Source organism: Schistocerca nitens, chromosome 9 (genome assembly GCF_023898315.1).
Source record: "Schistocerca nitens isolate TAMUIC-IGC-003100 chromosome 9, iqSchNite1.1, whole genome shotgun sequence".
NCBI lineage: Eukaryota > Metazoa > Arthropoda > Insecta > Orthoptera > Acrididae > Schistocerca > Schistocerca nitens.
Genome location: NC_064622.1, coordinates 360,981,936 through 360,999,159, shown reverse-complemented (window position 1 = coordinate 360,999,159; position 17,224 = coordinate 360,981,936).

The window sequence follows — 17,224 nt, the reverse complement described above, 5'->3', positions numbered from 1 at the left end:
TTGATGTTGATGTGATGTCGAGAGCAGTGTGTTCGAATTTGTGTAGTTGTATAAAATTCTTAAGATTGTGGAAAGATACGTAAAATATTATAAAATAAGGAAAAATACGAAGATTTGTAAAAAATGGGAAAAACATAAAACTATCGAAAATATAGAAAAATGGAAGCACTCACATGTCAGCCTGGATGTGTTATCTGCTGGTGTCTCGACTGTCGAAAATCACGTAATACTAAACTATTAACAAATAGACATCGAGTGACATCACATTGTTACTACAATAAGATGAATTTGTTATAACAAATAGCTACAACTTGATCCTCGTCCTATTTTGCACACTTCCAGAACGAAGCCACCCACTCAAGTGTCCAAATTATAAAGGGTTTGAAGGGGGAGGGAAATAAATGTTATTGCTCCAGGGGGCAGGGAATGGAGAGAGTGTGCAGAATCGCCTGGATGACGTTGAGCAATTGTCAGTGGTTCCCTGGTGGGAAGGGAGTGTGTTAGGGACCTAGAGTATAAATCACCCACGTTTGCAACCTGACACAGGACGTCCTTATCTTGTCTCTAAAAGATGTATGGTATGCCCACTGGTAACTTATTACTCTTAATATTCGAACGCAGGGCAGCACGTTTTGTGACGAACAAGATACAGGATTTTGGGTGGAAGCGTCTGTAGAACAAAAGCGGTTTTCGTTGCAGTGGGATCTTTTCAAGAAATTTCAAACACCAACTTTCTCCTCCAAAAGCGGACGTATTTTTTTGAACCCTGACCCACATCATCATAAAATAACGGAAATCACAGCTCGCACGGAAAGATACAAGCGTTCGTTTTTTCCACGCGCTGCTCGAGAGTGGAACAGTAATTACTGTAAACGTGGTTCTATAAACCCTCTTGCAGTCACTTGAGTGTGATTTGCAGAGTTGCGATGTAGATGTAGGTGTTCCAAAATCCTGCAGTAAATTGACATCAGTGATATAGGTCTGCAACTCATGGCATTACTGTTGTGCAACTTTCCGATCTTTACGTAATGATCTTTCGTTGAGCGATTGCTCGTATATGATTGTTAAGTGTGAAGCCATTTTATCAGCATTCTCTGAAATTAATAAAATTAGTGCTGTATCTAGATCAGAGTACCTGCCTTTATTAGGTGATTTGAGCTGATTGGCTACGCCATAGATGTCCTAAGTTGCTTATGTTGACAGCTCTTGATCGAATTCTGGGATATCCACTTCTTTGGTGAGGGAATTTCGGAAACCCATAGTTAGTAACTCCGCTGTAGCAGCACTGTCACTGGTAACTTTACCGTCGCTATTGAGCAGTGACGGTATTGATTCTGTCTTGCTGCTGGTGTGCTTCACATATGACGAGAATCTCTCTGGATTTTCTGTTGGATTTCGAGGCAAAGTTTCATTGTGGAAACCATTGAAAGCATCTTGCACTCAATTTCCCGTTACATTTCAAGCTTGTATAAAACTTTTCCAGCCTTGAGAATTTTGCGCTCTGCAACAGTTTTCTGACTTATTATGTGTACCACGAGGATTAGATCTGTCTCTTTTTGATTTATTTGGCATGATGATGATGAGGTCCCGTACTCCGAGGAGCGTAGGGGACGATGCGAGAAACCCGCACCGCCGTACTAGGCAAGGTCCTAGCGGAGGTGGGTTGCCATTGCCTTCCTCCGACCGTAATGGGTATGAATAAATTACTATTATTATTATTATTATTATTACTATCATCAGTATTAGTGGCAACAGCAGCTGTAATACAAGTACTGCCCTTACAAACTTTTTTCATTTGCTAATCAGTATTACTTACTCACATTGTTGCTAAAGAACCTCAAAACATTTTAATACAGTTGGTTATATTGAAATTGTTACTTCTTAAGTGAAAATGATATATAAAAGACACTGATGAGCAAAATCCTAGTCCAATGTAAGTGAGGGCATCATGGCCCCAATCAGACCAGGTTAAATAGATAAATAAATATCTTCATTGCTACCAAAACTATTTCTTTGAATTTAAACCAGATACGATCTATGCTTACAGGGTTAAACTGGAGACTGTTTCTTAGGAAGATATCAAGTGAACTTTTATAAAGTAGATTTACTTTGCGTTTATTCATGGTAGGCTTGGATGTTAACGGTATCCATATCGCTACAACGACCTTGTAGTAACTTATTCCTATATCCGTTATAATGTTCCCTAATTTCTCCGGGGATTGTTTCTTGAGGTTGGTACTCATACTAACTCAAAGGAAGTATTTACCTCAATTTTTTTATATGTCAGACTTCTGCTTACAACAACAAACGGGTCGCCACCATCTATATTTAATCAACCCCATCCGGACCACCGTCTCGACCTTTGAAAAAATTTCGGCTGAACTTATCCGCAGTTTTAGCCAGATTTCATTACCTACAACGATTTGTTCTTCATTGGCTTCTATTAGCGCCTAGATGTCTGATTATTTCCCAAGATATCCATGATAAGTTGCTACTATGATGCCTAGGTCGAACCCTGTCCTATCATCCACCTGCACCGCTCGATATTGAAACCCTCTTTGTTCTTCCAGAGACCATGATACAGAGACGATGATACAGAAGATGGTGCAGTCTGCCCTCATCTCGGAAGCAAGACTGGAAATCTTTACTAGTTGAGATAGCCGTCACAAACCGAAGATAATCTCTTCCGATTCAAAGTGGCACACATTAGTACTGACGTCAGCCACCACCCACAGTTGGCTGCACCGCGTGCCCTACGGTAGTCGGAAGGACCCGTTTCAGTCCTACAAGAGGGAGGAACTTCCTGGTGAAGTGACAGAAAAAGAAATGGTAATATATGTTGGAGAGACAGCGGATCAAGTATGAGAAAGAGTTTAACTGAGCTTTGGAATATTTGTGATTAAATAAGATAGAAACGATAGACAAAACTCTTTCGGATTTTCTAATATCATTGAGGTAAGTAGCAACCAAATAACTACTGCAGTTGGTGTGTGGGATCTGTGAGACTGGAACCAGACTTTCGGTGGAATACCTGACACGCAGTCGGGAAGGCGACGAAGCCATTTATGCGAGAGATATCGAACATTCAGGTTAAGGTTCATTAGTGTGAGTTCCTGACAAGAATAGTATAGGTTGTGTCACAATACCTATTGCAGGATTGTAGGGATTGTAGATAGGACTTATTAGATAATGTTTTAATATGAATCCATGTCGTGAAATGTGTAGGTTGGATACAAAATAATTTTGAAGAGAGGATCGCATTCAAATACCCCAGTTTTGCAGTACAGTAAAGAATGGGGTGCCGTGATCAGTTTACTGAAGAAATGTGCACTATTTTTAGAGCTTACGGCTCCAGAGTTCTGTACACTGTGTACTCAGTCCCTCATTGAGCAGTAATAAGGACCGAGACAATACAGTATAGTCGAATACGTTTTTCAATACACAGAGCTTGTTGTCCTGTACGTTGAAACAGGACGTAAAGGAGGCAGAACAACACGTATATTGAGGAATTATAATTGTATATTAATACCTTCATCTGCTGACGGGCGTTGATATATATCAACGGGGACAGGTGAAAATGTGTGACCCGATCGGGACTCGAACCCGGGATCTCCGGATTACATGGCAGACGCTCTATACGTCTGAGCCACCGATGGCACAGAGGATAGTGCGGCTGCAGGGACTACCTCGCGCACGCCTCCCGCGAGACCCACATTCTCACCTTATATGTCCACCACATTACATTCGTCGTGTCCCTACCCAACACACTCATTACTCGTGGATGACGTTCTTACCAAGTCCCGTAAGAGTTCGGGTAATATGTGTGCATCCGCACAGAAGAAGATGGTCATGGCCGGTATTGCCGGAACTGTATACTTATATGGATACGGTGTCTGTTCTTTCGGACATGGCGGAAGGTATTAATTATAATTAAAATTTCGTTCTAGACGGCTGCAGGTTATCAATGGTGTCTGCTCCTTCGGACCGCAGTCTCCACTCACAGAACGTGCACGAATTGATTCCGGCAGATTTCCCGCTATCTGTCAATTTCCGTATGCCTCGAATTTTCAGGCCACAATTTTTTTTTTCACATACGAAGCTCATTTCACCATGGAGGCTGTTTAGAATAATCGAAGCAGCCGTATTCGAGATGACTGAGATACGGATCGGTATCAGTGTATGGGCTGGTATCACCGACAGTCGTCTTATTAGCCGTACATTCTCCCATATCGCCTGACTGATCCGAGATACTTGACACCACTGCAAAAGGTACTGGCGGAGTTACTGGAAAATATGCCACTGTCATTACGTCAGGAAATACGGTTTCAACTCGGCAGCGAATTTCAGGCTTGTCGTCCTCGAATACGTGAAGGAAACGTGCAGTGAGATGTGGATATTTTGCGGTGGACCAATGTTTTCTGTGCTGCTGTACCTAGATGCCGCGTCTCTCGACTTTTTCTTTTAAGACTATATGATGAGTCTTGTGTATGAGACTCCTGTGCAGACGGAAAAAGTTCTCCTTGCAGGAGTTCCGGTGGCAACATAAGTTATTCGGCATCCACCAGGACTTATTGACCATGTGAATTCGTTGCTGATACTCCTTGTTCAATGAACAGCAGATTTGCCATGTGGAGCAACTCCATAGGGTACATAGGCCAGAGCCCAGTTTCTTCGGTGTGTGTACGTAGGTAGCGTAAAGGAGGAGATTCGAGACTGATCCGATTTTGAAACCTAATTTACATGGAAACGGCCTGAAATTCTGGATGAAGAAAAAAACTAATTCGAAAATGAGTTTATCTCCCTGAAATATTAGGCACCAGAGGCAGTTCTGAAATTATGACTGGTAAAGAAGATAAGAAAAATCAAGACTCATTCAAATGACTTGTCAGGTGTAAGCTTTACGGAACGAGTAGTAATATACAATACGCGCAGCAAGAACCAAGAGGGAACAACAGCAGAAGAGCAAGAACGAAAGGTTAGAATTAAAAAGTTCATAAGACAGGGGTTCTGGCTTTCGCTCCTTCTGTTCATCCTGTGCATCGGAAAACCCATAAGGTAAAAAAAAAGTAAGGTTGAAGAGCGGGCTTCAACTTCAGAGTGAAGCGATATCAATTATAAGATGAGATTGCTACCCTCCTCAACGAATCGGAAGAACAATAGCGCACCCTGTTCAACTGAATAACAGTCTGACGAGGAGTAGCAGAAAAGAGATTTGCGATGAACGTAACGTCAGTTTTGGTAATTGAGAAAAAGGTGAAGTGAATGAATTTTGCTGTGTTGGAAGCAAAATCACATTGACACACGAAACAAGAAAAGATTGAAAAGCAGAATAGCACAGACAAAGTGGGCATTCCTGGCCAAAAGAAGTCTACCAGTATCAATAGTAAGCCTTCATTTCAGGAAGAAAATTCTGACAATGTACGTTTGGAGCACAGCATTATAAGGAAGTGACTCATGGAATGTGGAAAAAAGAGAATCAAATCGTTTGAAATATGGTGTTATTGAAGGACATTTAAAAGTAGGTGGACTGAATAGGTAAGGAATGAGGAGGTTCTCCACATAATTGGCGAAGAAGAGAACATATGCAAAAATAAACAAGAAGAAGGTACATGATAACAGGACAGATGTTAAGACATTAGGGAACAACTTCAACGGTGCTATAGAGAGCAGTAGAGGCTAAAAACTGTGTAGGCAGACAGGGACCGGAACACATCCAACAAATAATTGAGGACGACACTAGCAAGTGCTACTCTGAGATGAGGCTAGCACAACAGAGAAATTCGCTGTGCGCAACATCAAACAAGATAAAGGTCTTGTGATCCAATAAAAATAAGGAAATGTAAATCGCATTATGGGATTCTTGACTAACTTGAAGCCCTTTCTTTGTGCCAACATCTCCCCATCAGATGAGCACTTGATTGAATCATTAGAAGTGGGCAGGGGTGGGGTCTAAGCCACAATGGCGAATTGTTATAGGAAAAATGGTTCAAATGGCTCTGAGCACTATGGGACTTAACTTCTGAGGTCATCAGTCCCCTAGGACTTAGAACTACTTAAACATAATTAACCTAAGGACATCACACATATCCATGCCCGAGGCAGGATTCGAATCTGCGACCGTAGCAGTCACGCGGTTCCAGACTGAACCGCCTAGGACCGCTCGGCCACTCTGGCCGGCTTTTCGAGGAAAAGAAGATATTGAGTTGTAACTGAAGATAGTAAGGTGTGCTTGAATATTTATAGGACGTGAATTTATCAGTTTCTGTTATCATCTATAAGTAGTCCATTTCTTATTAGATTCTAATTGAAATTTCTTGTACCGTCGGATCAATAGTGATTTGCGTGCAATGAATCTTTTCAATATTTAGCGGCAATCCTTTAGCCTAAAATCATCTATCGATACCATTACGTCTTTCGTTAGTTACTCATTGTGTGAGTCGTTCCTACACGTACATTCTCTCTGAATAAAATGTCTTACGTTGAAAAATTAAAAGCAGAAATTCATTGAAGCAAATCTCGTACGACATAAGTAAAAACACTGTGGCAGAGCATGACACATTGTTGCACCAGAGGCTGTACACACGAAACTCCTGTAGTTCATTGAAGCACAACCGACTTCGACTTTTTCGTCATTATCAAATATCTGACTAAAGAAAAATACACAAGAATAAGAAAGTGCATTTTACCGATTGAGTGATAAAAGCAAAAAATATACAAGATTATTGAGAGTGGAACACCGGAAAGAATTTCGCTAGTTTTACGTTCTTGCTTCTCATACACTGATCAGCGAGAACATTATGACCACCTACCTAATAGCTGGCATGTCCACATTTGGCATGGATAAAATCGGAGGCGCGCCATGGCATGGAAACAATGAGGCCTTGACAGGTCGCTGGGGGGAACTGGCAATCTGCACATACAAGTCACCTAATTCCCTTAAATTCCGGGGAGGGGGCTAATGAGATGGTAACACGTTCGGTGACATCCCAGATGTGTTCGATCTGGTTCAGGTGTGACGAGTTGGGGGGCCAGCACATCAATTGGAATTCGCCAATCTGTTCCTCCATCGTGGTCCTGGCCTTGTGATATCGTGCATTACGTCATTGAAAAATGCCACTGCCGTCGGGGAACATGATCGCTAGAGGGGGTGTACGTGGTCTGTAACCAGGCTACGATACTCCTTGGCCGTCATGGTGCCTCGCACGAGCTGCACTGGACCCGTGAATGCCCACGATAATGTCGTCTAGAGCACAATGAAGCCGTAGCCAGCTTGTATCCTTCTCGCAATACAGACGTAAATCAGCTGTTCGTCTGGAAGCAAACGGATGCGCGCGCTCTCGTCGCTTTGGTTACGAAAGTATCGGGGTTCATCAGACCGCGAAACGCTCTGCCACTGCGTCAACGTCCAGTTGCCGACGTCGAGGTGTTGAGGCACATCAGTAGGAGTGTTCGGTGCACTGTGTTCAGACACGCTTCTACTCTGCCCAGCATTGAAATCTAGTGTTGGTCCCGCCAAGTTCGCCTCCTGTCCGTTTTTACCAGTCTGCCCCGCCTACGACATCCGACATCTCTAATGTGTGGTAGCAGCCAAACCCCGCGAAGTCTGGACGTACTTTCACCTTGGCTTTGCCACGTGTTGACTCTCATTACAGCACTCTTCAAACACCCGACATGTCCTGCAGTTTCCGAAAAGCTTAATTATATTCTGAATGAAATGATTTTACAAACGTTCAAATGGGACTTACTTTTTACAATAATCTTACAACTAGCAATGCGCAAACATACCTTCAGTAGTCTTGAGTTTCTCAAAAAAATAATTCAATAATATTAGTTCCTCTTACTATAATAGTTAGCTGATGTCTCTGTACAACCGTTTATAATCTCTTGTAAATCATAGCTAGTGGCTGGTAGGCACAACGCTCCTCTCAATCTCTCGCTTCTGACCTGCTACCGACTCGCTTCACTTCTCGCTTACTACTGACATTCTACGAACGCTAAAGTGCAGCCTCCCCTGCCAACAATGCTTTCTGGTGCAGACAATACCTGCTACCATTACAAAATGTATCGATGCGCGGTCTTTCCCGCCCTTTTCTTGAAATGTATCCATACGCGGTCTCTCCCGCCCTTTTTAAAATTATATGAATTTGCGATCTCTCTTGTCAACAATACTTTGGTGCAGACATTCCCTGCTACCACAATTATTTCCAACATGACAAATATTAATTATTCCTACTTAATCCTATTAATAAAATATAAACATCTTTCATGAATTGTGATTTGACAATAAACAATAGAAATATACACGTCTTACAAGACCATAACCAAAATTCCCATGGAAATGTCTTACAATTTGAAATACGGTTCCGAAATTTAAGTCTTACCAGTATATAATCAATATGAAACCATTCATTGTCTCCAGGTCTCTTCCACGACCGGCCGGAGTGGCCGAGCGGTTCTAGGCGCTTCAGTGTGGAACCGCGCGGCCGCTACAGTCGCAGGTTCGAATCCTGCCTTAGGTTAGTTAGGTTTAAGTGGTTCTAACTTCTACGAGACTGATGACCTCAGAAGTTAAGTCCCATAGTGCACAGAGCCATTTGAACCAGTTCTTCTCTTCCACGTGTACAACCTTCTTTCGTGATTCTTAAGCCAAGTGCTAGCTATAAAATTATGATCACTTACTATTTTTTCTTACCTTCATTTTCCTGCTATCTAATTCCAGTTCCTCATCACAATTAATTTTTCGTACCCCTTAACTAGTTGAATAATTTCTCTTATCTCGTCATACATTTCCTGAATCACTTCATCATCTGCGGAACCATATTAGCCGTTGCGCCAATAAAGTTTCTGTATTGCTCTTTAGCACCACATTTCAAAGACTTTTAACCCGTCTTGCCTGAACAGATCATTTTCCACATTTCACTTGCGTGCAGGGCTCTACTCCAGAGTAAAACCTTCAGAAAACACATCATAAGACTTAAATTTCTATTAGGCGTTAACAAATTCCTCTTTTTCAAAAATGAGTTTTTGCTAAACCAGTCCGCATTTTACATCGTTCCTACCTTGGCTGTCAACAGTTATTTAGCTACCTAATACCAGTATTCATCCTCTACTTTTCGTGTTTCTAACAGCCCGATTCTAGAATCCTCGTTTTACTTTTGTAGACGTTCATCTTATAATCTCTTTTCATCGCTTTATCCATTCCATGCAACATTTCCACCAAGTCCTTTGCTGTCTCTGAAACAATTTTGTGTGTCATCCACAAGCTTCATAGATTTTAGTTCATCTCCCTCAACGTTAATACCTTTTCCACACTTCTCCTTGGTTGCGTATAGTGTTCTCTCAGTGTACAGACAGAATAACAACGAAGACAGAATATAAACTTCATTTTCATCCACTGCTTTCCCTTAATGACCTACGACATAGGTAGTGGTATAGCATCACTGGTGAATGGTGGTCTTACTGTCTTGGTGTAAGGGTAAAACTTGTGCCGGACCATCGCAATCTGCCCTCGGTCAAACTCAAATAGATCGCGCCCCTCCCCCATTGTACACGCGGACTGCACGCTCACTGATACAGCGCCGTGCGTGTGTCTGACAGGGAGTTATTCCTTGCCAGGTGACGCTGCTATCGCCTGGACGGGTTTATGTGGATAGTAGGTCCATGGTCGTAATGTGACTGATGACAGTTGTTGAGGTATGTGACCTCATGGAAAGCATATGGCAGTATGTAATGCAACTGTCTGCCCTGTGAGCAATCTGACGTATTTGTTACATTTCTCATACAATAGCTCAAATGAACGTACGTATTCATGCACATTTTTCTGTATGCAGACACTTGATAACGACGAAGAAGGTCCAAACTGGACGGGCTGCAGTCAAATAAAGGTTTATGTGCACTGTCTGCCAATTATTTGCATGGCTTTAGTGTTTCATGGTGATAATTAAAACCGTATGATTTCCCCTCGTATGTAACGATGTAGTATGGCAGGTGTGCTTCACTTACAGCTGAAGGGTACTGACGGCAACAAAGAAGTCTTTTGCGTTTTCAACAGTTCGGAAATAGGTAACTATCGTAGCAAATCGAGCCCTAATTGTTGATTCACTTCCCTGTCACGTAACCAATGCTGTCGGGCGCACTACACCGAGAATTCAGGACTCATCTGTAAAATAAGCGAACATATAGTCTTTGTATGTCGTCTTTTGTGTGCGTGTGTGTGTGTGTGTGTGTGTGTGTGTGTGTGTGTGTGTGTGTGTGTGCTGTTCGTTTGAGTCTCAGCTAACTGTAATTGTGCATTTATTTGAGGCTGCTAGGGCACATACGTCCGGGCACACATCCAGCCTTCATGTCGGTGACCACTGAATATACTTGCAGAGGCGCCCACAATGCCTGCACGCAGTTTGATACAGTCCTCGTCTTTGTTTGAGCACTCATGGGCATGCGAGTGCGTACCGCGAAGTACACTGTTTGACAAATATTTGCCGCATCGTGCTTAGGACATTGGTCCACACAGCATGGGCCGTGTCGGGTTCTGAAGGCTTGTCTGATGAGCTATGCCATCTCTGTACCGTATTTTTAAAGAATGGATATTCTGAATGGTAGATTCGCAGTGGCTTACGTCCGGCGCGTTCCAAGGTAAGTGACGAGCTGGAAGAAAGTGACGAACAAAAAGAAATGGTCGTTGGCGGTATCCGTTCGGAAACAGGAAGATTATTGGGAAAACATAAATGCACCTTTCGTCCGCCAATGAAGCTCAGAGCTCTTTTAGGCACTGTGAAAAATGGTACTGGTTTATGAATGCTTGGTGTCTGTGAGAGACCCTATACATGTGGGACGCCGTACATTGGGCGAACCTGTCGCACAGTGGGTGACAGACGTCTCGAACATCTACGACACACAGCTCTGGACCAGCCAGAGAAATCTACAGTGGCCGAGCATTGTCTCGGTACAGGAAATTGTGTGGAATACAAAAACGCCGAAATTCTGTCGTTGAGTCTTCCTACTGGTACAACGTTATTAAAGAAACAGTGGAAATTCGCAGTTCGGCTAATTTGCTTAACAGGGACACGGGATACCAATTCAGCAGGCATGAGATCCAACGCTGGCCATGTTAGTGATCACAAAAAAAGAGGGACGACGCAGCAGTGGCGACGTAGATATTTGGTTGACAACTGCGAGGACGGGCAAACGCCAGCGCGAACACGTATTTCGGCAGGCGGCTCCCGACAGAGTGCGCTGGGGCGGCCGACGGCAGCGCACAGTATGACCGACAACCACTGCGCGTGCTTTCATCATCCGACAGGTGGCGTAGCTGTCACTCTCGTACCGATCTCCATATCTGGGCTATTGATTACCGAAATTAGACGCGTTCTCGTCTGCCCTGTTTCTTCTCTGATTGTCATAAATAAGAGGCTTCAGTCACAGCCTGAGAGGCGCCCAATCCTCCTCCGCAACATCACTACTGCAGGCGTCTATGTCCCACGCCCACGTATACTAAATATCTAGATGTCCGGATGAATAAAAAAACTGCTCCTTCATCTACATGCAGAATACGTCACACAAAAAGAAAATAGTCTGATAAAAGCATTTTTCCCGAGGGCACCCTCTCTCCCTTTTCTCCCTCCTCCCTTCCTCCCTCCCTCCCTCCTCCCCGGGCTTCCCCAACCCCCCTAACTTCTTTCTTCCCCCTCCCATCTACTATGCCACTGGCATCTACACACTCCCCTCTCCCTCCTCCCCCCTTCTTCCCCTTTTGGCAGGTCCCCGGACTCGCACACGTATCGTGAACTTTCGCGCGCCGGAGATCATTGCCTAGTGTTTGTGTGTGTCGTCGTGTTCGTGTTCAAGTGTTCCAGTGTTACTCGTTAGCGCTCCAACGTTCACGTATGCCATCTGTCATCTCTGTGCGTTTCCACGTGTCTAAACATTTTTATTTTGGACTCTGCGCCCGTGAACGGCTCGGTGTGTTTTAATTTTGTGTGTCTACGTTTGTATATCCACCCTGTGAGTTTTGCGATTGTCTTGTTTTGTATCATTAGTTTTATCTTTGGCCGAAGAGCGGCGTAATGTGCCGCTGCTGGCCTGCCTGTATCAGGTGTGAAATTAACAATAAAGAAATAAATAAAAGCATTGTACTCGATCTTCAACAGCAGGGAACTGAACTTCGAAGTCAATCTCCGACTGTACCAGACGGTTGTCCACCCTTCCCTCACCTATGGCTCCTCCGCGTGGGCAACGATTAGTGCCTTCCCGATGAAAATGGTGGAAACTGCAAGCCCCTCCACTCAAGAGGGTTGTTACCCTCCACGAGGGGACAAAAATGACGTCCAATCAAGAGAAGGCAATGCGTCTCTATTGAGTAAGTGAATGCCCTTCGCGACACATTCATTGGCTTACACCACATCGGCACCACGATTGTGCGGCATTCGCACCGCCACCCTGTTCCTCTTACCACCCTCAAGGAATCAGATTTGGACCATGGCTAACGATAGCCCTGTTACGTCCACTAATAATGTGTCATTCTTGATACGGTCACTCGATATGTGACTTCCATGGTACGACGACCAGTTACACTACCTACGTAGTTGTGTTCCCTCTTCCCCGCAACCTTGAACTTCCAACGTAGGAGGGTGGTACGGGACTTCAAGTCCCACCGCCATACCTTCAACGTGCACTCCAATAATGTCACTGCAATGGAGTCATTGTAACACAGAAAAGTTTTACCCTTACACGAAGACAGTAAGACCACCATCCACCAGTGATGGTGTACCACTACCTACGTCGTAGGTCATTAAGGGAAAGCAGTGGATGAAAATCGAGTGAAACAAGTTTATATTCTGTCCTCGTTGTTATTCTGTCTGTACACTGAGAGAACACTATACGCAACCAAGGAGAAGCGTGGAAAAGGTATTAACGTTGAGGGAGATGAAATAAAATCTATGAAGCTTATGGATGTCACACAAAATTCTTTCATAGACAGCAAAGGACTTGGTGGAGATGTTGCATGGAATGGATAAAGCGATGAAAAGAGATTATAAGATGAACGTCTACAAAAGTAAAACGAGGATTATAGAATCGGGCGGTTAGAAATACGAAAAGTAGAGGATGAATACTGGTACTAGGTAGCTAAATAACTGTTGACAGCCAAGGTAGGAACGATGTAAAATGCGGACTGGTTTAGCAAAAACTCATTTTTGAAAAAGAGGAATTTGTTAACGCCTAATAGAAATTTAAGTCTTATGATGTCTTTTCTGAAGGTTTTACTCTGGAGTAGAGCCCTGCTCGCAAGTGAAAGGCGGAAAATGACCGGTTCAGGCAAGACGGGCTAAAAGTCTTTGAAATGTGGTGCTAAAGAGCAATACAGAAATTTTATTGGCACAACGGCTAACATGGTTCCGCAGATGATGAAGTGATTGAGGAAATGTATGACGAGATAAGAGAAATTATTCAACTAGTTAACGGGTACGAAAAATTAATTGTGATGAGGAACTGGAATTAGATAGCAGGAAAATGAAGGTAAGAAAAAATAGTAAGTGATCATAATTTTATAGCTAGCACTTGGCTTAAGAATCACGAAAGAAGGTTGTACACGTGGAAGAGAAAAAATGGTTCAAATGGCTCTGAGCGCTATGGGACTTAACTTCTGACAAGGGAACCTCCCCATCGCACCCCCCTCAGATTTAGTTATAAGTTGGCACAGTGGATAGGCCTTGGAAAACTGAACGCAGATCAATCGAGAAAACAAGAAGAAGTTGTGTGGAACCGTGAAAAAAATTTGTAAAACTACAAACTGAGTAGTCCATGTGCAAGATAAGTAATATCAAGGGGAATATGAGCTGAGGAGTGCCGTGGTCCCATGGTTAGCGTGACTAGCTACGGAACGAGAGGTCTTGGGTTCAAGTCTTCCCTCGGCTGAAAATTTTACTTCCTTTATTTTCGCAAAGTTATGATCTGTCCGTTCGTTCATTGACGTCTCTGTTCACTGCAATAAGTTTAGTGTCTGTGTTTTGCGACCGCACCGCAAAACCGTGCGTTTAGTAGACGAAAGGACGTGCCTCTCCGATGGGAACCGAAAACATTTGATCGCAAGGTCATAGGTCAACCGATTACTCCATGGGAAAACACGTCTGATATATTCTATACGACACTGGTGACGGCATGTGCGTCACATGACAGGAATATGTTGTCGACCCACCTAACTTGTACACTTAGTGAATGGGTAAAAAGATTCTTCTACCTTGCCCGATTTATGTTTTCTTGTGGATGTGATAATCACTCCCAAAAAAGTGATGAAAACTTAAGAGTTTGTCATATAAACTGAAAATAAAAAATTAAACTTTTACCCGAGGGAAGACTTGAACCCAGGACCTCTCGTTCCGTAGCTGCTCTCGCTAACCACGGGACCACGGCGCTGCTTGACTCCCAGGGTCAATGATGTTGCCTATCTTCGCATGGACTACTCAGTTTGTATATTTTACTAATTTTTTTCATAGTTCCACACAACTTCTTCCTGTTTTCTCGATTGATCTGTGTTCAGTTTTTCAAGGCCTATCCACTGTGCCAACGTATAATTAAATCTGACGGGGGTGCGATGGGGATGTTCCCTTGTGAGGTCATCAGTCTCCTAGAAGTTAGAACTACTTAAACCTAACTAACCTAAGGCAGGATTCGAACCTGCGACTGTAGCGGCCGCGCGGTTCCACACTAAAGCGCCTAGAACCGCTCGGCCACTCCGGCCGGTCGTGGAAGAGACCTGGAGACAATGAATGGTTTCATATTGATTATATACTGGTAAGACTTAAATTTCGGAACCGTATTTTAAATTGCAAGACATTTCCAGGGGAATTTTGGTTATGGTCTTGTAAGATGTGTATATTTCTATTGTTTATTGTCAAATCACAATTCATGAAAGATGTTTATATTTTATTAATAGGATTAAGCAGGAATAATTAATATTTGTCATGTTGGAAATAATTGTGGTAGCAGGGAATGTCTGCACCGAAGTATTGTTGACAAGAGAGACCGCTAATTGATATAATTTTAAAAAGGGCGGGAGAGACCGCGTATGGATACATTTCAAGAAAAGAGCGGGAAAGACCGCGCATTGATACATTTTGTAATAGTAGCAGGTATTGTCTGCAACAGAAAGCATTGTTGGCAGGGGAGACCGCACTTTAGCGTTCGTAGGATGTCAGTAGTAAGCGAGAAGTGAAGCGAGTCGGTAGCAGGTCTGAAGCGAGATGTTGAGAGGAGCGTTGTGCCTGCCAGCCACTAGCTATGATTTACAAGAGATTATAAACGGATGTACAGAGACATCAGCTAACTATTATAATAAGAGGAACTAATATTATTGAATTATTTTTTTGAGAAACTCAAGACTACTGAAGGTATGTTTGCGCATTGCTAGTTGTAAGATTATTGTTAAAAGTAAGTCCCATTTGAACGTTTGTAAAATCATTTCATTCAGAATATAATTAACTTTTGCCAGCAATATTGCATTTCTAATTATAATCCATCCCAAAAACCATCAACTTAAAACTTTGCAAAATTTTATTGTTGTCAAGAAAAAGTTTAACTATGAATTACGTAATTTCAGTCAAATTAATTATAGAATAACGTCAGCTTTTCTATTAAAGAATAACGTCAGCTTTAGTAATAAATACAGCCACTTATTATGAAAGCCCACTAGCAGCTAATACAGTATAGTAAAACAGAGTAAGTATATTCATGTCGCAGTTCGATGTAGCAGTCAGATGGCGATCCAGTAACATTAAAAAAGGTAAGGAGCAGTTTTGGGTTATTGCAGCTAACGACTGAGGGCCACGACGACGACACATTCTATGTTTCGTCGAAATAATCAGAAAATCACTTTTAATAAGCAGCAATTAAATTTGTATGCGAAGATAGAAAAGAGAATAAATTTCAAAGGGAAGATTTCATTTGTTATTATTAAGCAAGAGATAGAAATCCTAAGACAAGGTTACATAGTTTGTTGTAAAAGGGAAGGTTATCAATAACACAAGAGGTATAGAGGAGACGGGCAGGTTTCAGTCTGCTGATTAAGACAGAGCAAATTAGGAAAGGTAGAAAATGAAGTAGGCGGCACCTAGACAAGTTGAATGAACTAGAGGTTGTTGACAGTTTCAGAGGGACCATTAGGCAACGATTCACCAGAATAAGGGAAATTAATACAGTTGAAGACAAATGGGTAGCTTTGAGAGATGAAATAGTGTATGAATCAGAGGATCAGATAGGTAAAAATGCATAACCTAGTAGAAATCCTTGGATATCACAGGCAGTGTTGTATTTAATCGATGAGATGAGAAAATAATGAAATGTAGCAAATTAAGTAGGCAAATGGAGGTACAAACGTCTAAAAGTGAGATTGATAGAAAGTACACAATAGCTAAGCCGGAATGTCTAGCTGTATGAAGCTGAAGAGCTCAGACAGGCATCCAGTACTAGGCAAATACCTAAAAGCTGGAAGTCGGAAGGCGTATAGAGAGGGTCATACAAGCGAGATACACTATGCGATCAAAAGTATTTGGACACCAAAAAACATACGCTTTTCATATTAGGTGCATTGTGCTGCCAGCTGCTGCCAGGTACTCCGTACCAGTGACCTCTGTAGTCTTTAGGCATCGTGAGAGAGGAGAATGGAGCGCTCCGCGGAAACAACGGACTCTGAGCGTGTCAGCGGATTGGGTGTCACTTGTGTCATACGTCTGTACGCGAGATTTACACACTCGCAAGATGTGTGAGACAGGCGAAGTATCCTCAGACTTGAAGAAGAAGTAATATTTACGATTCCGAAGAATGTAGGTGCTGAAAGGCGTGAATTACACAGAATTATCATTTTCATAAGTCGCTCTTGCAAAATATTAACACGAATTATATACGAAAAAAAGGAAAATCTAGTAGAAGCCTACCTCGTGGATGATCAGTTTGGATTTCGGAGAAAAGAAGAAACACCCAAGCGAGTACCAACCCTACGACTTCTCTCAGAAGATAGGTTTAGCATAGGCAAAGCACCATTTATCGCATTTGTAGATTTATATCTTTTGTCAGTGTTGTTGAAATTCCGACAGAAAGGGTAAAATATAGGAAGTGAAAGTTAGTTGACAACTTGTACAGAAACCACATGAGAGTTAGGCGACTCGAGTAGTATGAGAGGGAAGCACTGTTTGAGAAATGAGAAAGACTGAGTTCAGTTTATTTACAGTGTTAT